The 20,671-nt window shown below is 38.5% G+C and overlaps 1 protein-coding gene across 2 annotated transcripts in view; it reads left to right on the top strand.

Moving 5' to 3' along the window:
• The window catches only part of PPARG (peroxisome proliferator activated receptor gamma), a 130,334-nt gene that overhangs the window by 20,867 nt on the left and 88,796 nt on the right, over positions 1–20,671 (top strand). For both annotated transcript variants that reach the window (XM_028479208.1, XM_028479209.2), the window contains exon 2: positions 2,173–2,246. The gene's annotated coding sequence lies outside the window, so the exon portion shown is untranslated. The remainder of the gene's footprint in view (positions 1–2,172; positions 2,247–20,671) is intronic.

The following is a 20,671-nucleotide window of genomic DNA, read 5'->3' as shown; positions in this document are numbered from 1 at the left end:
AAACTTATTTCTTCCTTGAACATTTGAAAAAAATATATCTATAAAATTATCTAGCCCCAGAGCTTCTTGGGGAAGCAAATCTTTGATACGTTTTCAGTCGTTTTCATTTTTAATTATTTTCCTATTTCTTAAGTCAACTTTTACCATTTATACCGTTTCAGACAAATATAGTAAGTTTCCCTTTGGCTTGCATTATTATCTACTTAGATTCTGGTAAAAAGCCTATCTCAGATATTAAAAAGCTGAATGACTAGAACAGACCCTGTCTAGTGTGGGTTTTGTTGAAATGGGAGGGGCTTGTCTGCTCTCTTCGCAGCCTGGTTCTCTGGCTTGTATTAATAAGTAGAAGGATTTATAAACTAATGAATATAAACCAGTCTGTATTTAACTGACCAGATGGGGAACATGAAAGAACTATAATACTTGATATATACTGCCTGCAGAATGGATCTTGTTTCTGCCCTACTTATTATATTTTGTGTCTGCAAACTGTACCTTCTATGGTACAGTGCAGTTCTGCATGGATACAGAAAGGAGATTACTGATTTTACCGGGAGAGGGGGTTTTGGGAAAGGTTATAGATTCTGTCTGCCTTAGAACATCACAGAAACTGGTCCAGTTTTCTGTTTGATCCAACTCTTAGGGCTACAAGCTAGGAATACGTAGCAGTTTCCAGAAATCTTAACTTTATCTTGTCTCTTTCTTGCTGTCTACTTCTTTTTTTTTTTTTCTTCTATTTCTTAATGAATTCATATGTATTTCAAAGAGAAATTGGAATGAGTGTCAAGAAAAGCTAGTGTGACTTAATCTTACCCTGTAGTCAACATTATTTAACTTTTCAGAGAGAGATTTTGCTCAAATTTTTCTTCGTTAATACTCTTTCCTTTTGTTTTCACATATTTAAGCACTTTTTTGTTGACTTAAAGGTGAAAAAAGTCTAAATAGTAATCCATTATAAAGTTGTTTCTCATGCGCTATGCATGTTATATGTAATGGACATGTTTGATGTGGTACTCCTTTCATTTTTGACTAACAAATGAAAGAGTGTTTGTTTCACATGAAGAATAAACTGCTGTGATACAGATGAGCAGTCAAAAAGCAAAGCAGGCCGGTCTGAAACCCTGACAAGCTAGCTCTTTCTATAGAAGAATATGCCCGATTATGAAAACAAAATTGTTACTGTATTGTTGATAGTGAGTTCATTAGGAGGTTTTCAGTTTCCAAACAACAGTACTAAGCAATGCGAGTGAAACAAAGAATCAAACAAAATGCATTGGCTGTAGTTTATATTCTTTCAAAGTAGAAATAACAAAATGGGAAAACATTTTATATTCATGATCCACTACGTTACCCATGCATTGGGTAATAGAATAGGTTTTGCAAATTCCAAGTGGAAAGGTGCAGCATTAAAAAAAGAAAAAAAATTAGAATTTTGGGTAGGTTAGACTGTGCAGAATGTTGGGTCTGGATGTTGGGACTTTGAAGGCCCTGATGATAAGGCTTTGGCACTGGGTACTGTTTTGTCTTTCCGAAATGTACAGCTATTCTAGGATCCCTGAGCCCTTCGTAAGAGCCAAGGATACACATCCTTAGACCTTTGACACAGTTACTCAGATAATCTGCTCTCTGCATCTTCCTTTAAAAATCTGGTCCACGTGAAATGTGCTGTATCTACTGTCCCTAAATGGTTGTGACACTTTTACCTTAGGCTTAACAGCCATGTGCCCTCTAGAACGAGCTTATATTTTCATAAATGTAATCTTTGCTGTGTATAAATTTTATCAGTCATCTATCTCTTGACGTTACTAACCCTTTAAAATCTAGTTTTTCTTAAGTCTGCCCAACGTAGGTGTCTTTATTAATTTGACATAAAAGATGGATGAGACAAAGGACCTTGACCCATGGTCAGTGACAGAACAGGAAAGTAGGCAAAATGAATCTAATCCATGTCTCTTTAGGAAGATTCTCCAGCCCTGAATGATTTACAGGTCAGTCTGTTGGTTGCTTCTAGAGAATACAAAGCATTCTAAGCTCAGGGAAAGCAAACAGTCATGATGAAATCCAACAGAGAAAATACATTCATTTGTGCTTGTACATTTTGGTATCCTAGGTTGTCTACGAATTTTGAATATGTGTGTGTATTAAAAATCTTTTTTCCTTTTAATTGTTCAGATTTGAAAGAAGCCAACTCTAAGCCGCAGACATACAAGAAGGCCATTTCATTAAACAAGAGTTGCCCTTTAACGGTAGGTAAACTCAGAATTTATTATACTAAATTTGTATTTAGAAGGGTCTTTTTAAAAGAACATGCAAATGCTTCATAGTATTTTATTGTAAAATTTCTTAGAGAGCTTTTATTTTGACTATCAGAATACTGTCTACTGTATAATTTACCAGTCAGTGGAAGGAAAGCAAAGTAACGTATTTGTCTAAGACAAAACGAAGATAGACAAAACAAAACAAACCCAGAGGTTGAGAAATAACACAAATCCTTAGAAATAAGTCTCAGTACAAGTACATTATATTAGGTTCCTGTGTTACTTGTATTTGAATTGAGAGAAAAATTAAAATATCTTTCCTGATTCTCTGTAGGCCATGCAACTATGATCCCAGGTCACAAAGGAGAAAGTAGCTTAATTTATCCAATGCCCATGCCTATATATTTTCTTTGGGGAATTAAAATCCAGTAGTATAGTTATTTATTTTACTGTTCAAATTATTCCGGCTCCCAATGGCCAAAGCTGGAATAATTTGATAAATATAAATAATTTGATAAATATAAATATATATATATATCAAATATATTTGATAAATATAAATAAAATTTTTAAAAACTATAGCACTGGATTACAACCCCCAAAATAAAATATATATATATACGTGATTCCATACTGATATAAATAAATGACTGAATGAATAAATTGAAGGAGGAGAACTTTTCCTTACAGAAGAATTTAAATTAGTAAATGTTAAAGGAATAAGGGAAATGGAAAATTGCCATCAGAGAACCTCAGCAGCAGTTACTGCTACAGGCAGGACCCACTGATGAATGCTCACATTAGAAGGTGAAAGGAGGAGAAGAATATGGACAGAACCTCAAAGTATCTCCCTTTAAATATTTATTAATTACAAAGAGAAAAGTAGTAACTTTAAGCAGAAGAATCCTGGCAGACACCACTTTAACCAAGTGATCCAGGTTAATAGGTTCATATCTACAGTACTAAGACATATTGAGCTTATATACCCCCAAAAAGTACACATCGGGTCTTCAGTATTCTTCCCCAAAATTCATAACGACAGTTGAATCATGAGAAAATGTTAGGCAAATCTAAATAGAAAGACATTCTACAAAATACCTCACCAGCTTTCTTCAACAGTGTCAAGGGCATGGAAGACAAGAAGAATCTGGGGAACTATACATTAAATGTGTGAACTTTTCTGTATGTCAACTATACCTCAATAAAGCCCCTTAAAAAAAAAAAAAAAAGGAAAAGAAAAGACTGCGGAACTGGAGGAGATACGGAGCAGTGGCCACAAAATGCAATGTGGGATCCTGGATTGGGTCCTGGAACTGAGAAAGGGCCTGAGTGGGAAAAACTGGTGAAATCCAGATAAAGCCGTTTAGAGTAGTGTGCCAGTTTTCATTTATTAGTTTTCCTCATTGGGCTGTGGTTGTAAAATGTTATCAGTAGGAAGCCCGGTGAAAGTGACATGGGAATTGTCTCGAGTATCTTTGCAACTTTTCTGTAAACCTCAGATTATTTCAAGATGAAACGTTCTTTACAAGTTACACTGGAGTCCCTCAGTAATCATTCTCGTTAGACTTTTACTGATTTTTAGAGTGAGTTTCTGTTTGTTTGCCAACCTTAGAACATTCTTCTCATCAAGGATACTCCTTGAGCTGTTTCTTAATCCTGTCCATACAAGAGCCATCCTCACCTCCACAGGTTTGCTCTCCACTTAGTTCTCCAGCCACTTACTTCCAGCCCCTAGAAAACCTGTGAGTGGGGGAAAAAAAACCCACAAGGCTCTGAGTCCTCACAAACCACCTCTGAGCAAAATTTTTAGTTGGTGATGGTCAGGGTGTGATTTCAGTGTTCAAACCAAGTCTTTAGATTTCATTAATGATCTCTTGGTCCACCAGTCTACTTTACCCAGGACAACATTTGAACAAGCACTTAGAATGAGTAGCCTTGTATTTGAATGGTGAAGATGAGAGAAGATCATGCTGTTTTTAGGTAAAATGTCTGGGAATTCTGTGAGTATAAGCAGTACTAAGGGAACTTTGATTCTTAAAGGAAATCAATAGCTGTATTAAGTTTGCTTTGAAAATCAGTTTAACTTTAAAAAAAATAGATAAATCAAAAGACCAGACTCTTGGAAGACCAAGTAAGGGGCAAGTATGTGCTCTGGCATCTGGGAATGAGTGTTTGGTCTGAATTCAAGTGTTTGGGCATGAAAAACAAAATGCTGAGTATTAAGACTTCTTCCCTGAAGGGTTTTTGCCGGCAACTCTCTTATGTGTTCAACCAATTTTGGAAACTACACTAGTTCACACGCTTTAGGCGAAACAAGAAAAAACAGAAGTGGCATCTAAAATAGTCAAATTCATAGAGACAGCAAGTAGGGTGGCAGTGACCAGGAGCTGGGAGGAGCGGGGGATGGGGAGTTAGTGTTTCAAGGGAAGGTAGTTTCAGTTTGGGAAGATGAGAAAGTTCTGGATGGTAGTGATGGATGCACAGCAGTCTGAATGTAGTTAATGCGACAGAACTGTACATTTTTAAATGCTTAAAATGGTCAATTTTTAGGTAATGTATCTTTTACCACAATTTTAAGAAGTGAAAAAGAAATAGAAGTCTTCAGTAGTTCCATTCCACTTCTTTCCAGGGTGCCCAGCTATGAGGAGAATCTCTGCTTGGGGGCATTTCTCCTTAGGAGGAGTCTTTTTTGAAAATCCAGAGATGATTTCCTGGACATCATTTACCAACCGGCAGTTTAAATGGCCCCTATATCATAAATAGTGCAAGTAGAAAGGAACCTGGTACACAGGAAACAGTAGAGCTGGGTGGTTGGGAGAGTTGCTTGTGGGTTAATTTATAACTAAGACAAATGAATCTATAAAAAGAAGAAAAGCCCCATAAGAAATATGTTAACTGAGGGTAAGGGAGAAAAAAAGGGTTTAGATAAAAGATATCTGAACTTGTTTGGTCCCAATGATTTTATGGCTGAGGAATTCAATTATAGGTGTACTGGGTGGAGCAAATCACAATTCTGTAAATTACTAATAGGACACGACGATCTTTATCGTTTTCTGTATGTGCTCACATGCAGAGTTCAGGCCTGCCCTCTGTAAATAAACTCTCTGCTTAGCTGTGCTGCTGTGTATGAATTCAGGGCTGCAGGACTGGAACATAGATAGGGTTCTACAATATTAAAGGTGGGGAGGTGGTACAAACAGAAATAAGATTAGGAAGGAGGACAGATAAATGACTTTGGCTTTTGAATTTGGGCCCTTGGGTTTGTTTCATTTTACTTTAAATTCTTTTAAGACGTTTTTGTTACTGAGAAGCTGTGAAAATATCTTTTAAAATAAAAAGACCACACTTAATCACACATAAACTACTATTCTAACTTCTGTTTAGTTTCTTTCAGTTCTGGTTGACCTGTATACATTTTTTTAATTACTAACAGTTACAGTATATGTAGCATTTCTGCTTCTTTCACTGTTAGATTACATGTCTTTCTTCCTTTTTAATTGGCTTTCAGGTGTCATAATGGCAACACAGTAGTCCATATTAGTGATATCACAGAATTTACTAAGCCAGGGGCTTTCCTGGTGGCGCAGTGGTTGAGAATCCGCCTGCCGATGCAGGGGACACGGGTTCGTGCCCCGGTCCGGGAAGATCCCACGTGCCGCAGAGCGGCTGGGCCCGTGAGCCATGGCCGCTGAGCCTGCGCGTCTGGGGCCTGCGCTCCGCGGTGGGAGAGGCCACAACAGTGAGAGGCCCGCGTACCACCAAAAAAAAAAAAAAAAAAAAAAAGAATTTACTAAGCCAGTTTTCAGGTGGCTTCTAATTTTTTATTATTATACAATTACTGTTTAGTCTTACACAGTTACATATAGTGAATATCTTCATGCACGTATTTCACTGTTTAAAAAATCATTTTCTTCAGATAAGTTGCTTTAAGAGGAGTTTCTACGTTAAAGGGTTTGAGCAACTATATTACTCCTGCATTATTCGTTTTTATGACATTTCACATTGCTTTGAGGATATATTAGTAGCAAAATGAACAAAAACATATTTCCAAAGCATATGTTTAAATGATTTCTGTTCATTTAAATCTGTTATCATTTAGCTCTGGCTCTGTGTGTTTGACAGCAGAATGAGGGTGGAGAGTGAGGAGTTTTCACCAGTTGTTTAGATATTAGCATAATATGGGGTTTGGGGTAGTTTTTGGTTTTTTGGATTGTGATGGGGGTGTTGTTTATGTTTTGGGTTAGGAATAAACCAACTTGGTTGCAATGAAACTGCAGATTATTTCTTGAGGCTATACCAAATTTAAATCAAATTTAAAACCTGTGCTGCAGGTCCCTATGGCCTTTAAGTCTGCATGTTACTAGTTGTTATAAAGGAATGACTGCTTGCAAAAGTGAAGGTTTAACAAAGTAGCACATCCAGAGAGAAGGATACAAATCAATTTTGTTAAAGGATTTATTTCAATCAAATATTTTTAATTTGTGGTTTAAATATTTGAGGTGAATAGTAATATTAGAATAAAGATACAATGATAAGAGAAAATTTTAAAATGCAAAATCGTATGGTTAAAATGTACAATGAATAGAAAAAAGATTATGGGTGTTTGTTTTTCCTTTTTATTCTGAACTTTCATTTGGGGTTAAGTGTTATAGTTAATGACATGAAATAGAGATTACAGCTTTTAACTACAATGCAGTATATTGTATGTTTTAATATCAAATAAGCAATGTAATAACAATAAAGAACATTTTAAAAAATTATCTATAATCTTAACATCCTTATTGAAACTATTTTAATTTCTACAAGTTGCCTTCCAGTTCTTAATACATATACATAGATTTTTAAATATGTGTATGTGGTATTTGAGAAAGTAAATACACTGCTATCCCTGACCCTCACTGTCTGTAAAACTAAGGGATTGTGATAAATGATTTCTAAATTATCTTTTCATTGAAAAACAATATTTTAAAACCTAGCTGTGTCTAAACTGTATAATAAATATCTTCTGGAAAAACATGTAAGTTGATCCCAATGAGTACTATCTTTACTTGAAAACATGAGTCACTGTTATAAAATGTAGACGGTTAATTTCTAAAAATTAAGCTTAAAAGAACTTCTGTGATATTAACAGTTTGTTAAACTGAAGAATGCATGGTGGGGGAGGGGTTTGATTATTTGAGACTCTTGAGTAATAATTTCAATAAAGCAGTGTTTGTTCTCAAGTAGTAATTTTAATAAAACCTACTGTACAAATGTCTGATAGAAGAGGATACAAAAAATTACTTTTGGCGATTACTTGATTTTCATTGACAGCCACACTTTCTCATAAGAGAAAAGAAAAATTTAATCTTTTTGTAATTTCTTAATTTTAATGTTTTCATGAACTAACAGTGTGTAAAATTATTTATTTTGGTAGGAAAAATGTACATCTTCCTAATCTCTCCTTCGATGATTTTGTTTACCTTTTTTAAAAAAATTGCCAATAATGAGCTCTGCAGTCCTAGCTGTAGTATGCTTGATTCTTTGGATACTCCCAGTAACTCATATGTTACCAATAATGTGCATAAATTCTGCCACAGTATCATATAGTGAGAGCTCAAACATTGGAGGCCACTGTTATTCCATGGACCATAATGTGAAGCAACTGTGATCTCTGTGTTATTCTAGTTGTTGTTTTGATTTTTTTTTTTCTTCACACTTATGAACTCCTTGTCCTTCAGTCCAGATCCTGTGATCTGAAATCATTTAAATTATTAAAAGCTTGATATTTTTAAACTTTTATACTCCCAGTAGACAGGACATAGGAAATTTAGTGACGTAAACATCTTTAATAATCTTTAAAAGTCATAAGACTTGGTAGCTGGGACAAACAATTAGGAATAAATTTCAGGGAAATACCATAATGGCATGACTTGTTTTCTTTTGTTAGCAAGCCACTGGCTTTCCTCTCAAACCCAAGGAATAAGTCGTGTGGCCCCCTTTTATGATTTCAGTTTCATCTGCATCACAGAAATATATGTTTCCCTAAGTTTACTCACTATAATTTGTGATTGCTATTTTTCTTATCTGCGAAGGAAGTACAACAGTTCCCACTGGGGAAATACCATGTTAAGTTGATCCTAAAATAAGAAATCTAAGGGAAAGGTCACATCCTAATAACTTGTGCAAATCTAAATTCCCATGGAGCTTTAAAATTATTTTGTAGCAGTAGAGTATTAACAATGTGTTGTTGAACTTCTTCCAGATAGCGTCATAAAATTGAGAGCACTTTTGTGTACAGAAATAACCACTGAAGAATAAGTACAATTGACAAGACCTAATTTTTTATAGTAATCCATTTTGAATATCCAGAGAAATCTAACATGAATAATAAACCACAAAACGCTTTTTGTTACTTTCACTGAAAAGATAAGGAGTATTATTTAGGAAGTATTATAATAATTATATACAAACAGAGAAAGTGATTTTACCAGCCCTGACCTCCCGTTATACTTTGGAAGAACCCTAAGTATGTAATTCTAGAGAGAGTTGCTGCTTCCAGGACACCTGAAAGTTGACACCTGAACATCAGGACACTTGGGTTGTAGTCTGTCCTTTTCTGTTAATTGGCAATCGCTTAAATATTCTGGACCTCGATTTCCTTACCTGTTAAGATATTGATTGTGAGGATCCAGTAAGATTAAATGCATGCAGTGCTTTTTACAGCACTATATATCTTTACGATATTACTATAATCATTGCCTTTAGTTTTCATCTTTTCCAAATGAGGAAATAAAATGCTTATCTGTGCGGTATGGCATATGTTCAAAGAATCTCTGCAGCTATTCAATATCTCTGTAATATCTTTGTTCAGGAAAGGCACGAAGCTCTTTCATTGTGCTAATTCATTTTTAAAATTTTATTTTATGCACCTACATGAAAAGGGTGAAATGTGACAGATCTGTACCCTATCCCACATTCACCAGAAAAAGTGCTTCTTGGAAGCAGTCCCACACAGTAGACTAACTTCCTTTAAGTTCACATCCTTTTAAGAACTGGGATGAGTGGTGGCTGGAACGTGATGAGGTGACTTGACTTTCACCCTAAGTCACGAGTGAAAGTTAACCATGTTGCCAACTTGTGTTCTCAGTATGTGGAGTAACTATTCTCATCCTTTCATCCATCAGACTTTGGAATAATAGTAATAGCAACAGCAAGTAAGAGTCTAAGGAGAATAAATTCTTTGAACACTTCTGCTCCCTGCTGTAGTGGGGAAAAAAATCTTTATGTGTGAACCTACTGATTGCTGCTATTAAAAATTTGTTTTTCCAACTTTTTAATTTCCATCCATGTTGTCTTAGTTCAGATTTTCCTTATCCCTCTCCTGAGTTATTGCAAATTGTCTCTCCGACTCAATGCACCATTTCCATTTCATCCTCCAAGTAAACAGAGTTCTTTCTCAAACACTGTGTTTGCATCTCACCCCCCTTCCTGGGAGCATTACAGACTTCGTGGTCTACCTCAGCCTACCCCCTCGGTCTCATTGCCTCTGTTTGCATCATGGATATCAGGGCTCGGCCACTCCAGATGGCTCATCAGTGTTCCTCTCACAGCATTGGGTTCATGCCTGGAATGTACCAATTATCGTATTGGATTATTGTTGGTTTTGTAGTTAGTTTTATGGAGTGAGCTTTTTTTTTTTTAATCTTTCTCTTAATTTAGTCTTATTTTGTTTTTTCTATATAAATTTATTTACTTTATTTATTTATTTTTGGCTGTGTTGGGTCTTCGTTGCTGCGTGCGGCATTTCTCTAGTTGTGGCGAGCAGGGCCTACTCTTTGTGGTGCATGGGCTTCTCATTGCGGTGGCTTCTCTTGTTGCAGAGCACAGGCTCTAGGCACGCGGGCTCAGTAGTTGTGGCTTGCGGGCTCTAGAGCGCGGGCTCAGTAGTTGTGGTGCACGGGCTCAGTTGCTCCGCGGCATGTGGGATCTTTCCAGACCGGGGCTCGAACCCGTGTCCCCTGCATTGGCAGGCGGATTCCTAACCACTGCGCCACCAGCGAAGTCCCTGGAGTGAGCTTCTTGAAGACAGAGTCTATCTTCTGGGTGTCCCTAGCACTTAAAACAGTTCCTAGCAAGGATTATGCAAGTGTTACTATTAAATGATTCAGATATACTTTTATGTCTGCTAATTAAGCATAATGCTATTAGCATTCTTGCCTAAATGTTATTTTTAAATTTACTTCTTCTTCTCTCCGTCTTCCCCCTTCTCTTCCTCCTCCTCCTCCTCCTCCTCCTTCTTCAACTCCTCCTCCGCCTTTCATTTTTTAATTTTTTTGCAGATGTTGAAAATGAGTCCATAAAAGCACATAGATACCTTATCAGCTACTTTTTGCCTGTATAATTCAGGGATGAGGAGTGTTCAGCTCACAGACTTGTTATGGCCTTTCAATCTTCTATAGCATTTGAAGCAGGGCTGCTAAGTCAGGTAAAGGGCTACAACAGTTATTCGTACGGAGGTTTTATCGTTGTTGCTGTTCCTATTTGTTTGTGTTGTTTATTAAACAAGTATTTCCAAGCTACTTTTCTATATCCAGCCCTGTTCTAGACGAAGTGGAATAAGGTCGTTCCTCCCTCACAGTCTCATTTCAAGGGCAATACCAGCACAGACCACATGAAAGAATTAAATCACAGAGCTGGGTGATGTATGTTTGAGGGAAAACATGTAGTGCAAGTTCATAGAAGAAAACACATCTGCAGAGCTGGAATAGTCAGTGGTTGTTTCACGAAGTGCTTGCACCCGAGCTGAACCCCGAAAGTGTGGATGCGGAAACATGAGAAGGAAGAGCTGGAAATTTTAAACATGAGGAGCATCATGGGGCAGGAATTTCAGGATGTCGGGGGCACATTGTACTCTAGAATCAGTGGGCGGTTCACATAAGAGGGGAAAAGGGCTGAGCTTGGCAGGATATAAAGGCTAGAGTGAGGAACTTGGACTTCGTCTAGGAGGCATTGGGGAACTTGAAGATTTGGGGAGAGGGAAGTGGTGTGACAGAAGCTCCGTTTGGACGGGACAAGTGAAAGAGATATTTTGATAATGTAAGATTTGGTGAGTGAATAAAAAATAAAGAGGATGAAAGAAAAAGAAGAGTCAAAAATGAACTCTGGGCTGATGTATAGACAGGTGGAAGAAATATGGGAGAGAGACTCTGTTTGGGGGAAGAAAGATGAGGTTGATTTCAGACTTGCTGAATTTGAAGTGGAGGTGGAGTATCTCAGTAAGCCCTAGAGAGAGGTGAAGATTCGGGACTGAACCTCGTTTCGGAGGCCAGAACGAGACACGTTGTTTTGGGTGTCATGAGCGTCGCGTGAAGAATGCTTCTCAAGAAGCAGCACACAGGTCAAGTTTAAAAGGGGAAGATGAGAGAGTGGCAAGAGTAGATAAGGTCATCACTGCCAAATAAGGAGAGCTTGAAGAAGAGGAAAAGAACACAACGCTTAGTTCCTCCTATGGACCTGGCATTGGGTGAGCAACTTCAGGTATATAATCTTATTTCATCCTCAGAGCAGCCCTGTCACATAGGAATTATGATTACCCCCATTTTATAGATGAATAAAGTGAAGTTTAGCAGGTGAAATAACGTGTCTAAGGGCATACTGCCAGTGCCGGGAGGAATATAATTTAAACTGAGATCTTTCCGACTCCCAAGCTCACATATATTTTTTTTTTTTACTGAAATATTGTAAAATGACAGTGAACTGTCAAGAAGAATGAAAAAAGGAGTAATGCTATTAACAGCTGCAAGGAGGGGATCATTGTTTAAGATTATAGCTTAAGTACAGTGGGAGGAATGGGTATTTGGGGAGGTTAGAAGGTAGTAGGTGGTATATGAATGGAGGGAGTGATTTTAGGCCCCTGAGGACTGGGGCAGCCAATAGCACAGCTCTCCTAGAAAAGCTGAATCAAGGAAGGGAGGGAAGAGTGCAAATCAGTGGAGAAGGAGGAGGTAGTACAGGGCTGAGGCCTCAGAAAAGACATTAAGAAGAGGTAGCTTAGTTTGGGCTTCCCTGGTGGCGCAGTGGTTGCGCGTCCGCCTGCCGATGCAGGGGAACCGGGTTCGCGCCCCGGTCTGGGAGGATCCCACATGCCGCGGAGCGGCTGGGCCCGTGAGCCATGACCGCTGGGCCTGCGCGTCCGGAGCCTGTGCTCCGCAACGGGAGAGGCCGCAACAGAGGGAGGCCCGCATACCACAAAAAAAATAAAAAAAAAAAAAAAGAAGAGGCAGACCCTGTGAGAAGAGACTGCTTCCACCAAGTTTGGAGGTTAGTGTCACAGTGGAGACCAGAGGGAGGGTAAAGGAAAAAGGTGTCAGGTAAAGATTTTTTTTTTTAATTTACTTATTTTTTCCTATTTATTTATTTAATTTTTTGGCCATGCCACACGGCATGTGGGATCTTAGTTCTCCCATCAGGGATCAGGGATTGAACCCAGGCCCCCTGCGTTGGGAGTGCAGAGTGTTAACCACTGGACCACCAGGGAAGTCCCCTATTTAGTTATTTATTTATTAAAGAATATTTTCAAAATTTAATTTATTTTATTTATTTATTTTTGGCTGCGTTGGGTCTTCGTTACTGCGTGCGGGCTTCTCATTGCGGTGGCTTCTCTTGTTGCGGGGCACGGGCTCTAAGCGCGTGGGCTTCAGTAGTTGTGGCACACAGGCTCAGTAGTTGTGGCTCGCTGGCTCTAGAGCACAGGCTCTGTAGTTGTGGCGCACGGGCTTAGTTGCTCCGTGGCATGTGGGATCTTCCCGGACCAGGGCTCGAACCTGTGTCCCCTGCATTGGCAGGCGGATTCTTAACTACTTCGCCACCAGGGAAACCCAGTTATTTATTTTTAATTGAAGTGTAGTTGATTTACAATGTTGTGTTGGTTTCAGGTGTACAGCAAAGTGATTCAGTTATACATATATATATTCCTTTCCAGATTCTTTTCTCTTATAGGTTATTACAAAATACTGAGTATAGTTCCCTGTGCTATACAGTGGGTCCTTGTTGGTTATCTATTTTGTATATAGTAGTGTGTATATATTAATCCCAAACTCCTAATTTATCCCTCCCCACCCCCGCCTTTCCCCTTTGGTAACCATAAGTTTGTTTTCTAAAACATAGATTTTTTTTTTAAAAGCACTAGTTGTAATGATACCTCCAAAGTTATAACTTACTTGGAAAAAAGCACATAAAAATAGACATGGTGGATACATGAACTTAATCAATCACTTCCCCTCTCTGGCCTCAGTTTTCCCATATACGTTGACAGATTAGGAGAGAGAAGACAAATGGGTCTCTAAGGACCCTTCCAATACTTAATTTTCTAAGCATTGTGGAATGTGACAGCCTTGATCTGTTCACAGAGAGGGCAATCATATAGCTTTATATATCAAAGGAACTTGTAGGAATAACTAAAATTAGAGCTACAACGGAAATGTTTAGAATTTTAAGTCCTCAATTCAAAATTTCTGGCTGTATCCCTTTTCCCCCTTATTAAAAGTTATTAGAATGTCAGTGTGTTACTAACTGTAAACTCTTGAAGGCAAGGACCTCTATCCTATTCTCTGATATGTCCTCAGCATCGAGCATAATGCTTGATACATAGTAACAACTCAATAAATACATATTAAATGAATGAAAGTTGAATTACAAAATAAAGTGTTGCCACTAAATAGGCTTCCCGTGCTTTTTCACCCCTTTGGTCTCCCTTCTCCTCCATGACAATTCAGAGGTGTGTTAATTATGTCAAGATAGTCACTTTTCAATGTATCTGTACCATTTTAATTATTTTTTTCATTTGGTTACTATGTTGGCTTTTTGTAGAAAGGGAACTATACTTGGTGAATTGACTGACAGTTAATGGAAGTCTTAGCGTTTTTCAAAATTATCTTTTGTAGAAACTTACAGATTAATTAGTAATCTGGTTTCCCATCTTCTGTCAGTTTAAATTTTACCAAGAATATTGCCTTTATTAAAAGGAATCGTGTTTTATATTATGGAGGGAAAATGATTTAAAGAAAAACAGAAATCTATTCCTGAACAATTTTAGTGATGCTGGTGTAAGGAAAAAACAAAAAGCCACAAGAAATCATCCCAAATTAGTAATGCTTCCCATCTTAAACACATGATTTCAGTTGTCCCTAGCTAGCTAAAGGTTACAAAATGTCACCATAATACCCTTTACTTCCTTATGAGTTCTTGCTCCCCCCCCACTCCCAAATATGGTAGATGGAGTTGTAAAAACCCTGAAGTATGACAATATAGTTTATTACACTTTTAGCTAGAAGTATTCTGCCAAAATGAGCTAAGAAATAGAAGAAATGGATTTAAATTTACAGCAGTCCAGTGAGACAGAATATACTTTTTCCAGACCACTCAACCAGCAAGCCAGTTTGTAACTTTAATGCTTCGTACATTGGAAAAGTTGCAGCTGTAACAAAATCAACAGAAATATCTCTGGCTAACGTATTTCAATGCGAAGATTGACTGCAGGAATATTTTTCCAAATGCATACTTTTATAGACTTTATACTACTTTCCAGAATATTATCAGTTTTACTTAGTACTACTTTGGGAATTACTGATTCTTATCTCTCTGGTAGGAATTAAAACCAGAGCTGACATTTCACTGTTAGCAGACTCTGTCTTCAGAGATCTGGTGACCTGACATATCTGACTCTCTTTCATTACCAAGCTTCAAGTCTGCGGATTGTCTTTGGTCTTCCCTTTCCCTGAGATAGAGATTAAGACTATTTGTTTACATGGGATACATGAAAATGCTGACTTTAATAAATGGCTGTTTGATTCTTGGGTAGATACTGAAATATTGGGCAAGATAACCAAGTGTCCAAAAATTGAATGATCGGTGGAAGCTTTACAGTTATCTTGGGTTTTGAGTCAAGATAGTAAGTAGCATAGCTTATAGAATCAGCCGTCCTATGACAACATGAACATGAAGGAAGATTGATTTTTATTTCTCCTTAAAAGTTTGTTCAGTTTTAAGTATTTGCTTATTTTTTTCAAAATATGCACTCTCACCATATTATTTTGAGTGACCAATTTACTGTGGTATATGAACAAGTTGTGTTGAAAGAGGTTATCTTGTAATTTGAAATTGAGAGGTAGAGTGAAAAGAATCAAGCGGTAAAAGAGAAGGAAACTGGATGTTTTAACCCAATTTGCTCCTTCCTCTTTGGACTGCTGTTGATTTTATTTTAGCCGTTCTGTTTGCCTGAACGTAGGCAGTGTCACCACTCCTGCTACAATCTTCTGGACTTAGAGAGTTAGAACCACCTATAAATCAGCAGACTGAGTGGAATCTTGGCAGATGGGGTCTCCGTCAGGAAACAAGCATTTTGTTTATATTTAGGCAATTCAAGAACCTGGCCTCTGGGCATTCAGTAAGAAGTCAGGGAAGGGAAGCCACGAAGAACAGAATATTTATTATGAATAGGTGTCACCTTTCTGCACTGAGGGGTTTAATTCCAAACAGCCTGAGAAAAACTAAAGATACTTCTCTTTCTACTTACTTGGCAAGTGTTTTTAACAGAGTGAGGAGCCCAAATCAGAGAGAAGGACGACCACAGCAGAGCACGTAAGATGGCGGCTGGCGCGCATGCTTTTCTGACTCTGTTGAGAAAGGTCTCGGACCCGAAGTCTGAAGAGCTAGTAAGAGGTCACTGTTCACAGTACAGTTGAGTTACATTTGGGAAAGTCCTTTGAAACATATATTCATGTCACAAAAGAGGTGTTAAAATCCCAGGATCTTTCAGCCAAGAATGACACTTGCTTCCATCAGCATCACTTATCAAGTTAAAAAACAAAGCAAACAAACTGAACAAATAAAAATAATTCTTAAGCATCTAAATAGCACTGGCAAAGGTCTGTTGTTTCTTGCAAAACACTGTAAGGTAAAAATAGGAATAAATAGTATTATTCTCTGCTCTTAGAACCTACGGGGAGAACAGTTGTGCTCTAACCTTTCTCTCCTGGATTCTGATAGCCACTTAATCATTTATTATCACCTCTGCTAGAAGGGGATAAAAAGGGTAATAGGAAATCAGAATATTTAGATTTATAGTTCACCTTTTTTCAGTTATCCTTGAAGCCTTTAACATTCATCGCTAAGGATGATTAATAATTAACTTGAGCCATAGAATTAAAGTTTGTACAACTTGATAGGTATAAACCAGTTACGGAGACCTCCATAATTCCAAAAGAAGCAGGTAGAATAGGGGCTTAATCATACGCTTCTTACTGATAGTTCTTGAGGTCCTTGACTGTAGAACAAGTTTTCCTATTAAAACAATATGCTGTATATTTCATATCTCTATTAGATCATTAACAGTTTAGCAATTTAGATGTCCACTCAGTAAATGACAAGCTGCCCATCTTCTTTCACTTTTTATTAATCATGGTAAACATCTATATAACAAAATTTTGACATTTTAACCAATTTTAAGTGTACAATTCAGCGACATTAATTACATTCACAGTGTTGTGCGACCAACAGCCCTGTCTGTATCCAAAACTTTTTCATCACCTCCAACAGAAACTCTTTGCCCATTAAACAATTAACACCTCATCACCCGTCCCTCAGCCCATGGTTCTCTATTCTACTTTCTGTCCCTATGGATTTGCGTATTCCAGTTATGTGGGATCATACAATATTTGTCCTTTGGTATATGGCTTTTTTCACTTAGCACAGTGTTTTCAAAGTTCATCCATGTTAGAACATGTATCAACAACTCCATTTTTATGGCTGAATAATACTTCATTGCATGTATATAACACATTTTGTTTATCCATTAATCTGTTAATGGGCACTTGGGTTGTTTCCACCTTTTGGCTATTGTGAATAATGCTGCAGTGACCATTCAAGTATTCAAGTATCTTTTTGAATCTCTGTTTTCATTTGGGATATATATACCTAGGTGTAGAATTGCTGGCATATATGGTAATTTTGTATTTAACCTTTTGAGGAACTGCCATACTGTTTCCACAGCTACTGTACTTTTTTACATTATCACCAGCAATGTACAAGGGTCCCAGTTTCCACATCCTCCCTAACACTTGTTACATTCCATATTTTTTTTATTATAGCCATCCTAGTAGGTGTGCAGTGCTATCTCGTTATGGTTTGGATTTGCCTTTCCCTGATGGCTGATGATGTTGAGCATCTTTTCATGTGCTTATTGGACATCAGCATGTCCTTGGAGAAAGGTCTGTTCAAGTCCTTTGCGCATTTTTTAGTTGAGCTGTTAGCTTCTTGCCTTTTTTTTTTTTTTTTTGCGGTACACGGGCCTGTCACTGTTGTGGCCTTTCCCGTTGTGGAGCACAGGCTCCGGACGCGGAACTAAGTTCTGGCATGCCATGTGGTGTGGATCCCCACAAAAAAAGATTTATTTATTTTATTCATTCATTTATTTATTTATTTTTTGCGGTTCGTGGGCCTCTCACTGTCGTGGCCTCTCCCGTTGCGGAGCACAGGCTCCGGACGCGCAGGCTCAGCGGCCATGGCTCACGGGCCCAGCCGCTCCGCGGCATGTGGGATCCTCCCGGACCGGGGCACGAACCCGCGTCCCCTGCATCGGCAGGCGGACTCTCAACCACTGCGCCACCAGGGAAGCCCTAGCTTTTTGCCTTTTTATTGTTCTTCTCTCACTTTTTATTTTCTTACACACTTCTTTATATAATCAAAAAGATCATTTCATTTGAGTTCGGAGAAATGCTTTATATCTGCCTTTCATTGCCACATATGTGGAATTAAGGTTGAATGCTTCTCATCCTGCTGCCAAAATTAGTACCTGAGAATCTGTCTCTCTTAAAATGAAAGAATTTTTCTACATGATTTGATGCTATGGAATTCCTTGTATTCTCTCCCAAATCGCAGTTTAATGAGCCCACATGTAGGGAATGATTCACTAAGAAGTACTCAGGAAAATAAACATCTACTTTCCTAGAATGATTTAATTTTAGACCTGGAAGAGACCATCTCTTTCTCAAACTGGGATCCACAGATTTTGGGGGATCAACAAATATATTCTTGGGCTTAGAGAATTTCAGAATTTAAAAATATTGCATTGGGGGCTTGCCTGGTGGCGCAGTGGTTAAGAATCCGCCTGCCAACGCAGGAGACACGGGTTCGAGCCCTGGTCCGGGAATATCCCACATGCCGCGGAGCAACTAAGCCCGTGTGCCAGAACTACTGAGCCTGCACTCTAGAGCCCACGAGCCACAACTTCTGAGCCCTTGTGCCACAACTACTGAAGCTCGCGCACCTAGAGCCCATGCTCCGCAGCAAGAGAAGCCACTGCAATGAGAAGCGCGCGCACCTCAACGAAGAGTAATCCACACTCGCTGCAACTAGAGAAAGCCTGCGCGCAGCTACGAAGACCCAACACGGCCAAAAATAAATAAATAAATTTATTAAACACACACACACACACACACACACAAAGCATCCCATTGCTTTAAAAAAAAACAAGTAAAAAAAATATATTGCATTTTTATATCAACAGTAATCTAGAAGGTCTTTATAAAGCCCAGATTTCACAATTCAAGGACATTTTCCTGGTTTCTTACATTAGTTTTCTCAACTTGGGGATAGAGGACCTCTGGGGAGTCTGAGGACACAACCTTGGCAGGTCTGTAAAATTTTTTTCTGCTTTTAAAATGGACCCACACATTAGTGACGTTAAACTCTGATCAAATTCAACTCCTCTCCTTTTACAAAGGAGGCCTAGAGGAGTTAACTGACTTCCCAGAATAACACAGCAAGTTAATAAGACCAACCAATACCGAAACTCGAGTCTTTAGTCCAGTTCGTTGGGCTCATGTGGGGATGCTGCAGGGATCATGTCTTCATTGGGTTTCTAATGTAGGGGGAAGGTAGACAATGAGCAAGTCATAACTAAAACGATGAGTGCTACGAGGGAGGAAAAGGGTAATGAGTTGTTTGAATGATTCCAGGGTGATTTCACCTGATCTTAGGGTTTGGGGACGTGATTTTTATGCTGATAATCGAAGAGAGAATAGGAGCCAGCTTAAGAAAGGAGTCAGCTGAGAGAAAAAAAAAACGGTGTTACAGAGGAAATTATGTGTGAAGGCTCTGAGTGGAGAAAAGCATAGTTTAACTGGAGAAAAGGACTGGGAAGAGGCTTCAAAGCTAAACAGGGATTATTCAAAGCAGCTTGGATTTCAGACAATCAGGAGTCAATATCGATTTTAAACAGCGGAGTGACATAATCTGATTTGAACTTCAAGAGGTCACTCTGGCTAAAGTTGCAGAATTGATTGGAGGGGAGATAAGAGCCGATTTAGGGAGACCAGGTGGGAAGTGATGTGTGAAAGAGGTGAGAGTAGTTTGGCCTGGGATTGATAGCAGAGAGGGCTGAGAGAAGTGGCTGAATGTACTTACCAGGTAGAATCAGAAGGACCTGGTGACCAACTGGATGTGGGTGTAAGAACAGTCCGTCGTGACTCTCTTTCGTGATTTGGCATGATCAGCTGGGAGACTGGTGGGGCCATCTACGAAGGTAAGGCTCACTGAAGAAGACCAGTTCTGGGGCTAGGTGATAGATGCAGTCTTGGACCTGTTCAGTTTGAGTTGCCTATGACATATTTCAATGGACATATCAAATAGATATTTGTACATGGGCCTGAGGCACACAAGAGGCCACAAGGACAGAGATAGAGATTTGGTCTCAGTATATCCTTGATCTTTGAAGCCTTCTGTAATGGGATTGCTGAGGGGAGAGCGTAGAGAATTGGAAGAATGAAGAGCCTTGAGGGAGAACCAGTTTTCTTGGTAGGACCATTGGTATCTCAGGAGCCAAAAAGAAGAGAAACAGTGGAAGAAGGGCCAGGACCCAGGGGTCTGCTCGCTGATGGAAAAGTCAAGTGATTAGTTCCACAAAATATCTACTTACCTTACATGCTGAGATAGTTTTATGCTACTAATTGTCAAGTGAAACATTTTTCCAATTCTTTTTCCAGAAGGTAGGCATGTGAAATGTTGATGAACTGGGATGTACATTGTTCTCAGTAAATTGAGTTTCTGGTCAACTCAGTCAACCAGAAAGCCCTTTTCATTTCTGGTTATGTAAAATCCTTCTTAAACACAGTAAGCCATTTTTCTGTCTTGGTAATTATTGTGGGATGAAATAAAATTTAAATAGAATTCAGGTAACTCTGAATTGATGATTCAGGAACTCTTAATGTCTTAGTTTCATTTTGAGTAGCAAATAACATTTTACTGAAGATATAGAAAATATTGAAGATTATCTCCAGAAATGCTCTGGAAGCTGCTTTTAAAAACAAATCCCTGGGCTTCCCTGGTGGCGCAGTGGTTGAGAGTCCGCCTGCCGATGCAGGGGACACAGGTTT

The sequence above is a fragment of the Physeter macrocephalus genome, chromosome 18, assembly GCF_002837175.3.
Source record: "Physeter macrocephalus isolate SW-GA chromosome 18, ASM283717v5, whole genome shotgun sequence".
NCBI classification, from domain to species: Eukaryota; Metazoa; Chordata; class Mammalia; order Artiodactyla; family Physeteridae; genus Physeter; species Physeter macrocephalus.
Note: the sequence above shows the minus strand (reverse complement) of the source record. Positions and strands in the feature narration are given on the sequence as shown.